General features: G+C 47.5%; 1 pseudogene; it reads left to right on the top strand.

Moving 5' to 3' along the window:
- LOC133359656 (NXPE family member 3-like) overlaps positions 1–13,276 on the top strand; it is a 31,545-nt pseudogene extending 18,269 nt beyond the window's left edge.
- The last annotated feature ends 434 nt before the right edge of the window (positions 13,277–13,710 follow it).

The raw sequence follows: 13,710 nt of genomic DNA, 5'->3' as shown, positions 1-13,710 counted from the left end.
GCAATCATCATCAGGTGTGAAATCCACAGCAAGAAATTTGTATTTCTTGCTGTGGATTTTCTTGCTGTGGATTTCACACATGATGATGATGATGATTGCTTGTGTTGCAGTCGAAACGTTGTTTTATATGATTTTATTATTTCCCTTCTACGTGACTTTACCGAAAGAACCAAGAATATAAAGCAAACTTTGTGGGGAATAGTATCCATTTTCTGCACTTTTAAGGCATAAGCAATTAGGAAATAACACTTACTATCGAGGAACAAAAACATGATACATATATGTTTGTTACACAGTGTAATGCGTGCCGGGTCACCACACTCAGACGGGGGTCACCTGTGAACAGACGGTTCTGCTGTGATTAGTGCACGCAAGCGGCAGGAGATACGAGAACAAATCCGCGTGCGTAATGTTCGCCGACTTGCCGTGTGAATAACCCAACCCCGGCAACGGACGCCCGTTGCAGATGTTTACGCATTCATTAATCCCACACCCAACCCACACTTGACGTGAAGGGCTCACGAGTGACGTGTTCACATCTACCCAACTATTTGAGGAACGCAACAAGATGGAGGATTTCTGCGCACATCATGGCTGTCCACCTGATGATGCCGGTTTGTAATTGCCGGCGAAACGTCACGGCACTCAGATTGTAAATTCTAGATTTGAAGCTTTCGTGACTGCAAGGATTCATATTCTTAGGTTTTTTCGGTAAAGTCACGTAGGTAAAACATCAAAATTAATAAAAATAAAACATCAAAATTAATAAAAAATAAAATTATTTTATTTTATTTTTATTAATTTTGATGTTTTACCTACGTGACTTTATCGAAAAAACCTAAGAATACATATTGTAAATGTCGCGGGATTTGGCTCTCCAACACACAACCGGTGTGCTGTACTATACACTACACCACTATACACTACACCACTATACACTACACCACTATACACTACACTACACCACTATACACTACACTACACCACTATACACTACACTATACACTACACCACTATACACTACACTATACCACTATACACTACACCACTATACACTACACCACTATACACTACACTGCACCACTATACACTACACTATACACTACACTGCACCACAATACACTACACTATACACTAGTGCTGTACAAGTGACGAATTGGCACGTTCTGTTTACGTGACAACCCTTACTAGTTGGCTGTGTCGGGTGATGGCGGGTTTAACGACACATTTATATATTTACGCGATCTTTAAAAAAAACTGTATCATGGATAATATTGGTGTCGAAAGCCGACGTGTTAAACTATAGTGTAGTGTATAGTGTAGTGTATAGTATAGTAGTGTAAAGCATAGTAATGTATAGTAGCGTATGGTCTAGTGTATAGTGTAGTATACATACTAGTACAGCAATAAACCGCATTGTTGTGTGTAGGAGAGTAAACCCACTACAACATTTGCAATTATAGTGTGGTGCATAGTAGTGTAGTCTATAGTAGTGTAATGTATAGTGCAGTGTTTAGTGTTGTGTGTAGTGTAGTCTATAGTAGTGTAGTATATAGTGTAGCGCATAGTGTAGTGTATAGTGTTGTGTATAGTAGTGTATTGTGTAAAGTGTATAGTGTAGTATACCAGTACAGTAATAAACCAGCTTGTTGTGAGTAAACCCACTGCAACATTTACAATTGGAGTAGCTGTGACGTTTCACCGGTAATTATAACAACAACAACATCCAGCATCATCAGGCGGACCGCCATAGTTGTGGAGACATCCTCCTCCCTCTTGTTTCGGTCTTAAACTAGTTAACGAATTTGGCACAACGTTTTGCCTGCAAGTCACAAACTCATTACTAATTGGTCCTGTCTGGCGGTGGTGGTGGTGGTGGCGGGGGGGGTTTAACGACACAACATTTACATTTTCGCGATCTTTACCGACAAAACCTTCTCATATATGTGCAACGGCCGATGCACCAACGGGCAGGTCACGAAGCGAACCGAGGCCTCTGATTGGTGCCCCTAATCTGGTGGGGACCATGTGGGGTGGATGACGTAGTAGGGGGGTGGGAGGGGTTTGAAGAGAGAGGCCTTGGAAGGGGATTGGCTAGAAACAGAGAATATTAAGGGATTGGAGGAAAGATGACCAACGCAAAGGGCGGGAAACGATGGGAGTGGGGGGGCGGCTTTGGGGAACCTTCGGGAAAGTTGGAGGCTCGAGGGATATGAAAAGGGGAAGCACGGGGTGGATAGGGATGCTTGGAGAAGAGACACCAGCCGTGCTTGAAGGCAGTTTTCGTGTCGACACTTAAGGCTCTCAATAATATGAACCTTATGGCGGGACCCCGGGGTCACATAAGCCCCCCGGGGCTCTCGCATAAACTGCGTTGCGACGTAATTTTATGTCCGTCAAAGGCGAACGATACGGCCATCTATTCCTCCTCTCGACGAGCTCTACACGATGCGCCAATGGACGTTTCAAAGTTTTGTTTGCGACTACGGCAATTTTGGCAACGACGGGCACTTGGTGAAGAACGAGAGGATCGATTTCTGATGGGGTCGTGTCGTTTGTGTCACGCGGTGTGGGACGGAGTCACCAAACATAAATTCATTAAACTAGATTCGAAGCTTTTGTGACTGCAGGAATTACTCTGTTTGTCTTGGTGTGTGTCTCGCTCTGCATGTCTGTCTGCCTATGCTGTTCCCTAGTCTGTGTTTTATCATTCATTCTTACCTGATGATGGTTGCTTGTGTTGCAACCGAAACGTCGTATTCTATTATTTTATTTTCTACGCGACTTTAACGAAAGAACCAAAAAAATAATTCATTAATTACGATTTTGACTTCCGTTTATTCGGGACCCCGGTGTCCCGCCATAAGATTCAGTATTGAAGAAACGGGTGTCGATCTTCATTGCATGCGGGCAATATTTGTCGCGAAAGCCTCCTGCTGCTGCTGCATGTTAAACTCAACAAAGTTGTTGTTCGGTGTTGCCTTTTTTTGTAGGGTTCGCCTATAGTGTCTAACACATTCTTTTGTTTGTTTGAATTTCAAATTTGCAGGGAAGATTGAACGGCAGATCATCCAGAGAGTGTCATGGGCCCGAAAATAAAGGCGGCCGTCGTTGTGTTTATGTCATTTCTGGTCATGATTTTCCTATCCTCGAGATTCTTAAAGGTACGTTGTTGGACGCATAGCGTACGTACCTATGTTGGACTTCTTTCGCACCACAGAAACGTACCAACTGTGGCTACTCGGAGGTGCGAGGGAAAGACAACAAACTACACACAAAAAGCACTTCTGTTGAAATTAGTTTTCAATTTACGCGAGTGATGTAGTGTATAGCAGTGTTTCGTAGTGTAGTATATAGTAGTGTAGTGTATTGTAGGGCAGTGTATAGTAGTGTAGTGTATAGTAGTGTGTAGTGCAGTGCATAGTAGTGTAGTGTAGTTTATAGTACTGTAGTGTATAGTAGTGTAATGTATAGTGCAGTGTATTATAGTGTCGTGTGTAGCATAGTGTGTGTACTGTGTAGTGTAGATTGCCTATGATACCATCAGTAGGCCTGGGCTCTGGGTTGTTCTTCGTGCTTTCGGAGTCCCTGACCCTCTGCTCACGATCATTAAGGGCCTTCATGATGGTGAGTGGGCCCGGGTAAAACTACGTGGCCGGGAGTCAGAGCCATTCCCTGTACACCTTGGGGTGCAAAAGGGATGTCCTCTGGCTCCCACATTATTTAACATCTATTTTGACCACGAAGTTCGTGAAGCCTTAAATAGCTGTAACGAGGGAATTTACATTTGGTACAGATATAATGGGAGGCTGATCGATGCCCGGGTGCGATCAAGGGATGGCTCCCTATTGGTCAACCACATTATGTATGCTGATGATTTGGTAATAGCTGCTCATTCAGAGGAGGAGTTGGAGACGCTGCTGCTGAGACTGGAGTGTGCCAGTAAGAGGTGGGGCCTTACCATCAGCCCCACCAAAAGTAAGCACCTGCCTGGGTATTTTGTACCATTGGACACTCCACCCACACAACTCCCAATCGGTGATGGGGCAGTTTTGGAGAGTGTGGAGAGTTTCCCATACCTGGGCAGTGTGCTTATGACCGGCTGCATTTTAACAGCAGAGGTCTCACTCTGAATCAGTCGAGCGGCAATATATTTTCATCGGTTGCTGTAACGCTGTGTGGAAGCTACCTGGTCTGTCGCTCCGCACGAAGCTTCAGGTCTTCTGGGCCACAGTCATTCCCTCCCTTCTCTAAACCTGCGAAACGTGGACCCCCATAATGGAGCATCTTCACCGGTTAGAAACATTTAGGCTGGCCTACCTACGCTCCATCCTGGGTTTAACCAGGCTGAATTGAGTGAGGAGCTCACAAATCCTTGAAACATCTGGGCAAAGTCCCATCGGTGAGTTCCTCCGGCAGGCAAGGCTGCGTTGGCTGGGTCATGTAGCCCGCATGCCCAGCCACCGCATGCATAAACAGCTTTTGTTCGGCCGGATCGAGGGGGCTAAACGGGCAGCGGCACTGGGCTAGAGAAGAGATGGAGTGATGTGGTACAGGAAGACGTGGATACCCGGCTACCCGTACCCGTACCCGGCCGGGTACGGATAGCCGCACGTGACTCACCCCAACCAATGAGTGAGAAGGCCGTGAGTCACTGGTGAGTAACCGTTTGTCACTCATTTCCCAACGTCTTGTCTCTTCTCACAATTCAAGTTCCTAGAATCAACCCACCCACGCCTGCAACATGGCTTCATCCCAGAGGTCGTAATCGGGTACCCGATACCCGGCTACCCGTACCTGGCCGGGTATCGGGTAGGGTACGGGTACCCGTTTGCGACCCTGGTGCGGCCGGGTACGGGTAAGGAATCAAAACCCATTTGCGACCTCTGCTGCCTCCTGAGAGGAGGGCACGTCCACCTGGTTGAGTGAGTGCCTCAAATTGTCCCTTCCACCTCCCCACTACCTTCTCAGTTGAGGTCGATGTTACACCGCCACCCTTACTGCCTGGGCCACGTACCATCGATCCCTTCAAGGCGTTGGATGGTTTTGCCAGGACATCTTTGAGGCCCTCTCCGTGGCCTCTCCCAACTCCTCCCATGCCCCGGGGCTTTCTCTTCAGCGACTGCAACCACTGTCGTCCTCTTGGCAGGCCGGTGCCTCTCAATCGGAAAGCGTCCTCCTTCAACTTGGGAGCTTCCCTCACCACCGGAGGCCACCAGCAGGTCCTAGGGTTGCCGCCATGACAGGCACCAACTGCCTTCAGGCCACAGCTTTTCGCAGCTGCATCCATAATCGAGGTTCTGAACATTGTCCACTCGGAATCAATGTCCATGACCTCCCCTGGAGTGCAGGAGAACTTTTCCCGGAGGTGGAAGTTCAAATATTTCTGCACCGGGTCTTCCGCCAGACGTTCCCAGAAAACCCGGCACTATTCGGTTGGGGCTTCCACGTCTATCTGGTCGGTGCCCCAAAAGCGTCGGATCTAACTTACCACCAGGTGGTGATCAGTCGACAGCTCTGCCCCTCTCCTCATCCGAGTGTCCAGAACATACGGACTTAGGTCCGATGATACAACTATAAAGTCAATCAGTGACCTTCGGCTCAAGGTGCTCTGGTACCAAGTACACTCATGAGCATCCTTGTGTTCGAACGCGGTGTTTGTTATTGACATTCCGTGACAAGCGCACCATTCCAATAACATCTCAGATCAGGGGAACCATTCCTTCCAATCACGCCTCTCCAGGCATCTGCATGGCTTCCCACGTGAGCATTGACGTCGCCCAGTAAGACTGTGGAGTCGGTAGGCGGCAGCTCTGCCGAGCACTGCACCCTACCCGTCTCCAAGAAGGCCGTAAAACTCTGAACTGCTGTTTGGTGCATAAACACAGACAACCGGGGCAGAGTTTTCCTTTCTGAGACCCAAAGGCTCATTGAGGCGACCCTCTCATCCACTGGGACAGACTCACAACGACAAGCGGTTCTAAAGAAGTTATTTCAGTCAAATCTAGCGCAATTATACGCGTCATTAATCATTGGTGAGCTAACACACCGGCTGCAGACGCCGTACACAAATCACTCGCTACTATTTACTAACAATGCAAAACAATCGCTCGTTTCTGACAATGTGCCCGTTTTACTTTTTTTCTCCTCGTCAAGACGAACGACCAGCAGAAGCACGTGGCGCCAAAGCTGCACTATCAGCAAAGCAATCGCCCCGCAAACCCACGGCCGTCGCTGCCGTCGCTGCCGAACATCACCTTCGCCTCGTCGGCCTCCAACAGCATCGCCACGGTCATCAACGGCAACTCGGGGACGTCGTTCACTGTGGGCGACGTCCTCCTCGTCGAGGTCCAGATGCGCGACTTCGCGGGGCGTCCCAAGCGCCACGGCGGCGACTTCCTCCTCGCCAGGCTCTCGAATCCGCGGCTCGGCGCGGCCGTCTCGGGCACGGTCACCGACCGCGGCGACGGCACGTACCTCGTGACCTTCCGCGTCTCGTGGCCCGGCGAGAGCCGTCCCGAGGTGGCGCTCGTGCACTCAAGCGAGCAGGTCGCTGTGCTGGAGAGGGTGCGCGAGGCCGTGCCCGACAAGGTCAGCTTCTGGGGCACGTTTGTGTCGGGCGGGCGGAAGCAGCGGTCCGCCTTGCCACGTGTTCCTGAACGCGACGGCGGGAGGCGGCGAGCTGTGCGACTTCGGGGACGCGGAGCGCAGCGAGTCGTGGTCGTGCGCGAAGCCGAGGGAGCTGCCCTGCTACTCGCTCGAGGGCTACTCGTCGTACAACAAGTACGCGCGCCTCTTCACGGCCGTGGAGCGCCAGCTCTTCTCCAGGTGAGAAATCGGATGGGTTGGAAAGATCGGATTTTTACCCCCTCTACCATCTCTACCGTCTCAGCGTCGGCTTGCGATGGTTTCGTCGTGGGCCCACCAAATGGGATTCACGATCGCTTTGCTTTTTAACACGTAGGCTTTTCGCAGCCAATATCATCCATAATAGAGCCTGTATAATGGCCATCGTTGGATCGATTGCCGGCACGGGAAAAGCTTTCTCTTAAGACTCCCCCCATCTTTCCATTGCGACTCCGGTACGCGTTTGAATGGCGAGGCATCTCGAGTGGAAAGTCAGTGGCCTTGTTGGTGGTGTTCATTTTTTGTTTCTTTCTCTCCTTCATGTCACTTGTGCGGCAAAGGAAGAAGAATGGGTAAGCAGAAAAAACACTTCTTTGTTTAAGAAGAACGAATTTAAGTGTCAATTTCATTCACAAGAGAAAAAATGTCACGTGCAACACTGCGCTGTACACTCATCACTCTTGGCCCTGTCACATTGGATAGCGCTAGGCAATTGTTTTATACCACTTCATAGCAGTATGAATGTTTAATACTTCATGTGTATTTCACTAAATCCCATATTTCTAGCCACATTTTGTTAAAAAAGAAAAAAATCTCACTTCTGGCCCGTGTTCTGGAATTCCTTGTTTGGTGTTGAGTTTGCAACTCGTTGTTGTCCTTCCACCGCACCTCCGATCAGCCACGGGTTTGCTATGTACGGTGGTGCGAAATAGGCTCGATGCGCGTGCAATCGATCGATCGGTTGCATAAAGTGGTGCATCGGTGCACCATTACAGCAGAATAGGAACGATACAGGGGGCATAGGGCAGCCACAGGAATGAAGACAGAACCCCGTCACAATCTCGGTGGCTAATACCGACCGAGCAAAGTCATTTGTGACTGCGCGCAACGATTAGCGTAAGAGAGGTGAGTAGCAAATACAAATAAATACATATTAATGAAAAGCAAAAGAGACAGCTTTATTTAAAATTATACATTTTATGGGAAGGAGAGTCATGTGCCTGACTTTTGAGCCACCCTATAAACTAACAACTCCTATGTGTCCTGACTTTCGAGCCAGCCTGTTCATGTTTTGAGGCACAATCTCCACTAACACAATCTTCGTTGTCATTCACAGTGGGACAGCTTCACGAACCCATACCAATAAGCTACACGTTGCAAGCTAATTCAAGCAACGGTAAGTTATCATTTTGACATCAACCAATGTAATAACGATCATAAGTCAAAACCAAGTTTGTTTTACCTATGCAGCATATTGATATTAGGCTTTCGTGACTGCAGGAATCCATACTCTGTGGTTCTTTCGGTAAAGTGACGTAGAAAAATTATAATAGATCAATACGTTTCGATCGCCACACAAGCAATCGCTATCCCACCTGAGGACGATCACTTGTGTGGCGAACGAAACGTTATTATTATTGTTATTATTTTCTACGTGACTTTACCGAATGAATCAAAGAGTAGTATGCAGCACATTCTCTCTCTCTCGCCAACTGCTATCGTGGGCCAACCACAACTGAAAAGACACCCCGAAGTAAAGGAAGATGTTGACTACCTCGCCTGATGTGCAGGAGGTTCGTGGGTTCGATCTGGGGACCCTGATGATCATTTTAACACGTAGGAGGCTTTCGCGACCAATGTTATTCATAATCAACGTTTTAGGGTTAGATCGCGTTATTTATAAATGTGTCGTAACCCTCCACCACCCGACACGGCCAATCAGTAAAAATGTGTCACGTTGACAAAGACAAATAATTCACTGCTTTAGCCCACCGGTGTGTTGAAGCCACAACATTTACAATTTGAGTAGTACGACGTTTCGCTGGTAATTGCATCCAGCATCATCGGGCAATTCGCCAGAATGATGATGCCCACTGTGTATTTGGAGTTTCCGTGTCTCTCTTCCCGTGGCCGCATGGATTTTTCTCCGGAGTCCTCCATTGTTTCCCTCCCCCTTTAGAATCAACATATAGCGCATATTCTTTCTTGGGTCTTTCGGTAAGTCTAGCTGTGACGGTCCCACCTGATGACGGAGACTTGTGTTGCCTCCGAAACGTCGTGATTTATTATTTTATTTCTATTATTATTTCTATAATTTGTATTCTTTATTTTTACCTACTTGACTTTACCGAAAAAAACCTAAGAGTATATTCGCGTAGATGGGTTCAAAGAAAATAACAGACGTGTCGTCTACGTATCTCTCCCACAAGCAAGGATGTCGGGTGGATGTCTGGATTGCAATTGTCTCAAATTTCTCCATGGAAATGTTCGCTACCACTGGTGATAGGGGAGAGCCCATTGTGGTACCTTCATTCTGTTTGTAGAAAGTACCATTCCAGGTGAAGTAAGTGTTGGTAAGGCAGTGCCTTACCAATTTTTATCCTCCTGTTAAAAAGTTACCGTATTGACTGCACCGTACTTACCACTCCAAAATATCGACGACTCCCGCATCCCCGGGGCGATGTTACGTAGCACCGCTCACGCTTTTTAAATCCTTTATATTAAGTTCGCTTGCTTGCTTAGGACCATGCAAATCTTTCGGTCGTTTTTCAACCCACTTCCCGTGATCCAATCGAGCTGACATTTTCCACACAGACTCGTTGTGCGATGACAATTAATGTTCGTGAAAATGTTTTTCCAAAATGTTACACTTTTTAGGACAAAAATATTATATTTAATTACCAATTGCTTAATGCTGCCATGCAATCATCTGACCCATAGGTGGCAGCCATCTCAAGCCAGAGGACGAGAGGACTCTAGCCGCCACGCATATAAAGGATTTATAGTGAAAAACTTTGTTTTTACGGGTTATTTTTTTTTGTTTCAACACCCACCTTGGACATAATGACGTTGGAAGCAGGCAGACAATTTTGCGCAGTGCTGGGTGAGATGTAGTGTGCGACATGGATCTCCAATCTCCCTCTCCCCCCCCTCCCCCCCTTCCCCTCCACGTGCGTCCAGTCGGAGTCGCGACAACGAGGTGCGTGCCCGGGTTAGGATTGCCAAGCCCCAGCGGCTTCTACTTCAAGGGCGCTTGGCAGTCGACGGTGTGCGGCATGAGGCGCTTCGACACGCCGGCGAACGTCACCGACTGCTTGAGGCACAAGGAGGTGTACCTGTTTGGAGATTCCACCATCAGGCAGTATTGGGAGTACCTCAACAAGTTCGTCAAAGGTAAGGGGGCGGCTAGATGGTGCTCGTCGTCGTTCGTTCGTAACAAAGGCGGTGGTTTGTTTGTGTTTGTTTGCTTTGTCGGGGTTAGATCGCGTGAATCTGAATGTGTCGTTTAACCCGCCACCACCCGACACAGCCCAATCAGCAAGAGGTTTGTCACGTAAACAAAACGTGGCCAGTTCGTTACCAGTTCAGCAATAATAAGTATAACCAGTAAAAACAAAGTTTTTCACTATAAATCCTTTATATGCGTGGCGGCTAGAGTCCTCTCGTCCTCTGGCTTGAGATGGCTGCCACCTATGGGTCAGATGATTGCATTGCACCATTAAGCAATTGGTAATTAATTATAATATTATTGTCCTTAAAAGTGTACAATTTTTGAAAAGCATTTTCACGAACATTAATTGTCACGCACAACGAGTCTGTGTGCAAACATGTCAGCTCGATTGGATCACGGGAAGTGGGTTAAAAAACGACCGAAAGATTTGCATGGTCCTAAGCAAGCAAGCAAGCGAACTTAATATAAAGGATTTAAAAGTTTGTGTGTTGGAGATTAAACCCACTACACATTTAAAGTTTGTATTTTACGCGACCTAAAAAAACCTCTGTCATGGATGAAGCCTACTGCGCGGTAAACTCATAGCGGGAATCGAACTCTGGCCGCCAGGTCCGTAGCGCAGTGCAGCGCTAACCACTACACTATCACAATGTACCGTTCATATACTAATATGTGTAACCCTTTCTTCTTTTTTAACTTCACAACATAATACAGTTTTTTGTTGGGGTTAGATCGCGTACATATATATAAATGTGTCGTTAAACACGCCACCACCCGACACAGCCAATTAATAAGGGATGTCACGTGAACAGAGCATCCCACAGGTGAATCCCCATTGACGAATGGTGACTTGTATAGGCATGCATTTAAACACTGAAAGCCTGTAGCTGTGCGAACGGTTACAATTATTACTTTGGGAACCTCATTTGCCAGTAAAAATATGATAATTGGTTTTTTACCCTTCTATCTGGCAACAAAACTGACATCTTTGCATAGACCACAATACCTGCAGTCATAATGCAAACAAAAAACATTACTCTGATAATGTGCACTGTCCTTGAAGTTGATTGAATGGGGTTCCCATAGTGTAGATGCTTGCCCCGAGCTCTCATACTCTGATGGTGCATTGTCTTTGAGTTGTGCGCCTTTTGGCGTCATCTGGTCCAACCCATGTGTGACTAGGCTCTAAGGAAAGCTGTCTCGGGTGTGGACCAATCAACTTCAAGGACAGTGCACATTATCAGAGTTATGTTTTTTGTTTGCATTATGACTGCAGGTATTGTGGTCTATGCAAACATGACTCCTTGTAAAAAGGTGTCAGTTTTGTTGCCAGATAGAAGGGTAAAGAACCAATTATCAATTATTACTTGTTACCTCTCTCGCTGTCGATACAACGTTCTAATTTCGCACCGCCACTTCACTATTGCACACTCGGGCACGTGCGTACGAATGTGCCCAACCAAACGCGTGACGCAGAGGTGCATTCACGCGCTCGTCTGTTCTCTCGCGCAGCTTTGAAACGCTTCGACCTCCACAAGCCCGGGACGCATCAACCGAAGTTGGCGATCGACAACGAGAACAACATCATCCTGGAGTGGTTCTGCCACGCCTACCCGCTCATCACGGCGTCGTACACCTACAAGGAAGACGTCCGGCACATCGCCCGACGCATCGACGAAATGTCCGGCGGGAGCCACGTGGCGGTGGGAATCTGCCTGGGGGCTCACTTCACCGTCTTCCCGCTGGCGGTTTTCCGCACGCGAATGCGAAACATTGGCGAGGCCGTGAGGAAGCTGTTGCTGAGAAGCCCCGAGACGAGGGTCATCGTCAAGTTGGCCAACACGCGAGACGCCGGCAACCCCGAGATATTCAACAACTGGAGCACGTTCAGGATGAACGAGATCACCCTGGATGTGTTCAAGGGCATGAACGTGGCCTTCGTGGACGCGTGGGACATGACCGCGTCGATTAACTCGGCTCAAATTCACCCCGTCGAGGCGATAGTGAAGAACCAGGTCGACCTGTTTCTGTCGTACGTTTGTTAGATTTTGGCGGAGATTCGCCGGGGGAAATCGTTTTTTTTTCGTGGGGGTTTCAAAGTTGTTGTTTTTTTGGAAATGGTGGAGAGCAAAACTGGGTTACTCTTGTACGCGTGCAAATCATTATGGCATTTTAAATGGCTGCATTTTTTTTCCATGAGATAGATCAGAGAGGGGCGAGTACTCGTATTCTGAAAGGGGCGGCGATATAGGGGACAGAGGGGAGCGGCTGTAGGGAATAGCTCAGAGAGGAGGCGGGTACGCAGATTTTGAAAGGGCGGTTGCTAAGAGTAACAATCTTGCAGGTAAGCGGTGCATTGAAGTTCCCGTCTGTGCGAATCCGCGTGGCTGTTCCACGATTTACCCATTAAAAAAACATGAATACCACCACCGCGCGGCTACGTCCAGTTTGACACGAAAAAAAATCACGCACGGAGCGTACACGTTGACGTGTGACAAGAAGAGCGGGAATTCCCCGCAGGTGTCACCGGACTGCCCCAGGGTGTCTCCTTCCGGGCACGGTGCAAACTCATCGTGCCCTCATCGATTTCTGGCTGTGCCCTCAGATGTTGCGAAATCCTTAACGATCCACACGTGGCACAAAACCCCTCCTCCTCCTCCCCCCCTACGTCGGCAGAAAAGACCCCCTTGGCGGAGGATCTGAAACGGGGCATGGAACGAGACATCGACGCGCCCTGCTCGTAGACCTTTTACATCATCGTCATCATAGCCAGGAAGACTGTAACTGGTTAACTGGAAGGATCATGAGGTCAACCCCTTCATAGAAGCAGTGGCACAGCGCAATGGGCGAGCATGGAGCATTTGAGACGTAATATTTTGGGAAAAGGAGTTTAGGGGAGTTCGAGAGCAGGTGGGCCACTTTTGTACAGAGTTTTAAATGGGCCGGTCAGAATAGCGGGGCCTGGTAAAAGAGGGTTGGATAGCCCCTGGGTGTTTGAGCTGGAGCAATTTCTTTTTTATTTATTATAGATTTATACTTTAAATTGTTATCTGTATTGTATTATGATTGTTATTGGGATCAAACATCGAAATGGAATTCTTTGCACTTTTTGTACGCAGCATGGACGGACGGGTTGTGCTTTTTTTTCGTGGGATTTTATTGTTTACGTATGTGATGTTTAGATTTGTGTACAATTAATTTTAGGTGTATCTTGTAATTTTATTGTTTGTTGCGGTTGAACCAAAATCAAGAGCCCAATGGCTCACAGGGTAAAGCCTAATAAATGAAACTGAAACTGAATGTTTATAGGGTACGTTTAACTTATTTCCCGACGCACGCAGTGAATCGTGGCAGTGTTGAGTCTATGTGCAGTGATGAATTTATGAGTAGTGTTAGTCTATGGGCAGTGTTGAATCAATATTGGGACTGTTAGTCTATGGGCAGTGTTGAATCAATATTGGGACTGTTAGTCTATGGGCAGTGTTGAATCAATATTGGGAGTGTTAGTCTATGTGCAGTGTTGAATCTATATACAGCGAGGGAAAAAAGTATTTGATCCTCTGCTGATTTTATACGTTTGCCCACTGACAAAGAAATGATCAGTCTATAATTTTAATGGTAGTTTTATTTGA

Source organism: Lethenteron reissneri, chromosome 65, assembly GCF_015708825.2.
Source record: "Lethenteron reissneri isolate LAM-NWPU_2019-01 chromosome 65, ASM1570882v1, whole genome shotgun sequence".
Classification (NCBI taxonomy): domain Eukaryota; kingdom Metazoa; phylum Chordata; class Hyperoartia; order Petromyzontiformes; family Petromyzontidae; genus Lethenteron; species Lethenteron reissneri.
Note: the sequence above shows the minus strand (reverse complement) of the source record. Positions and strands in the feature narration are given on the sequence as shown.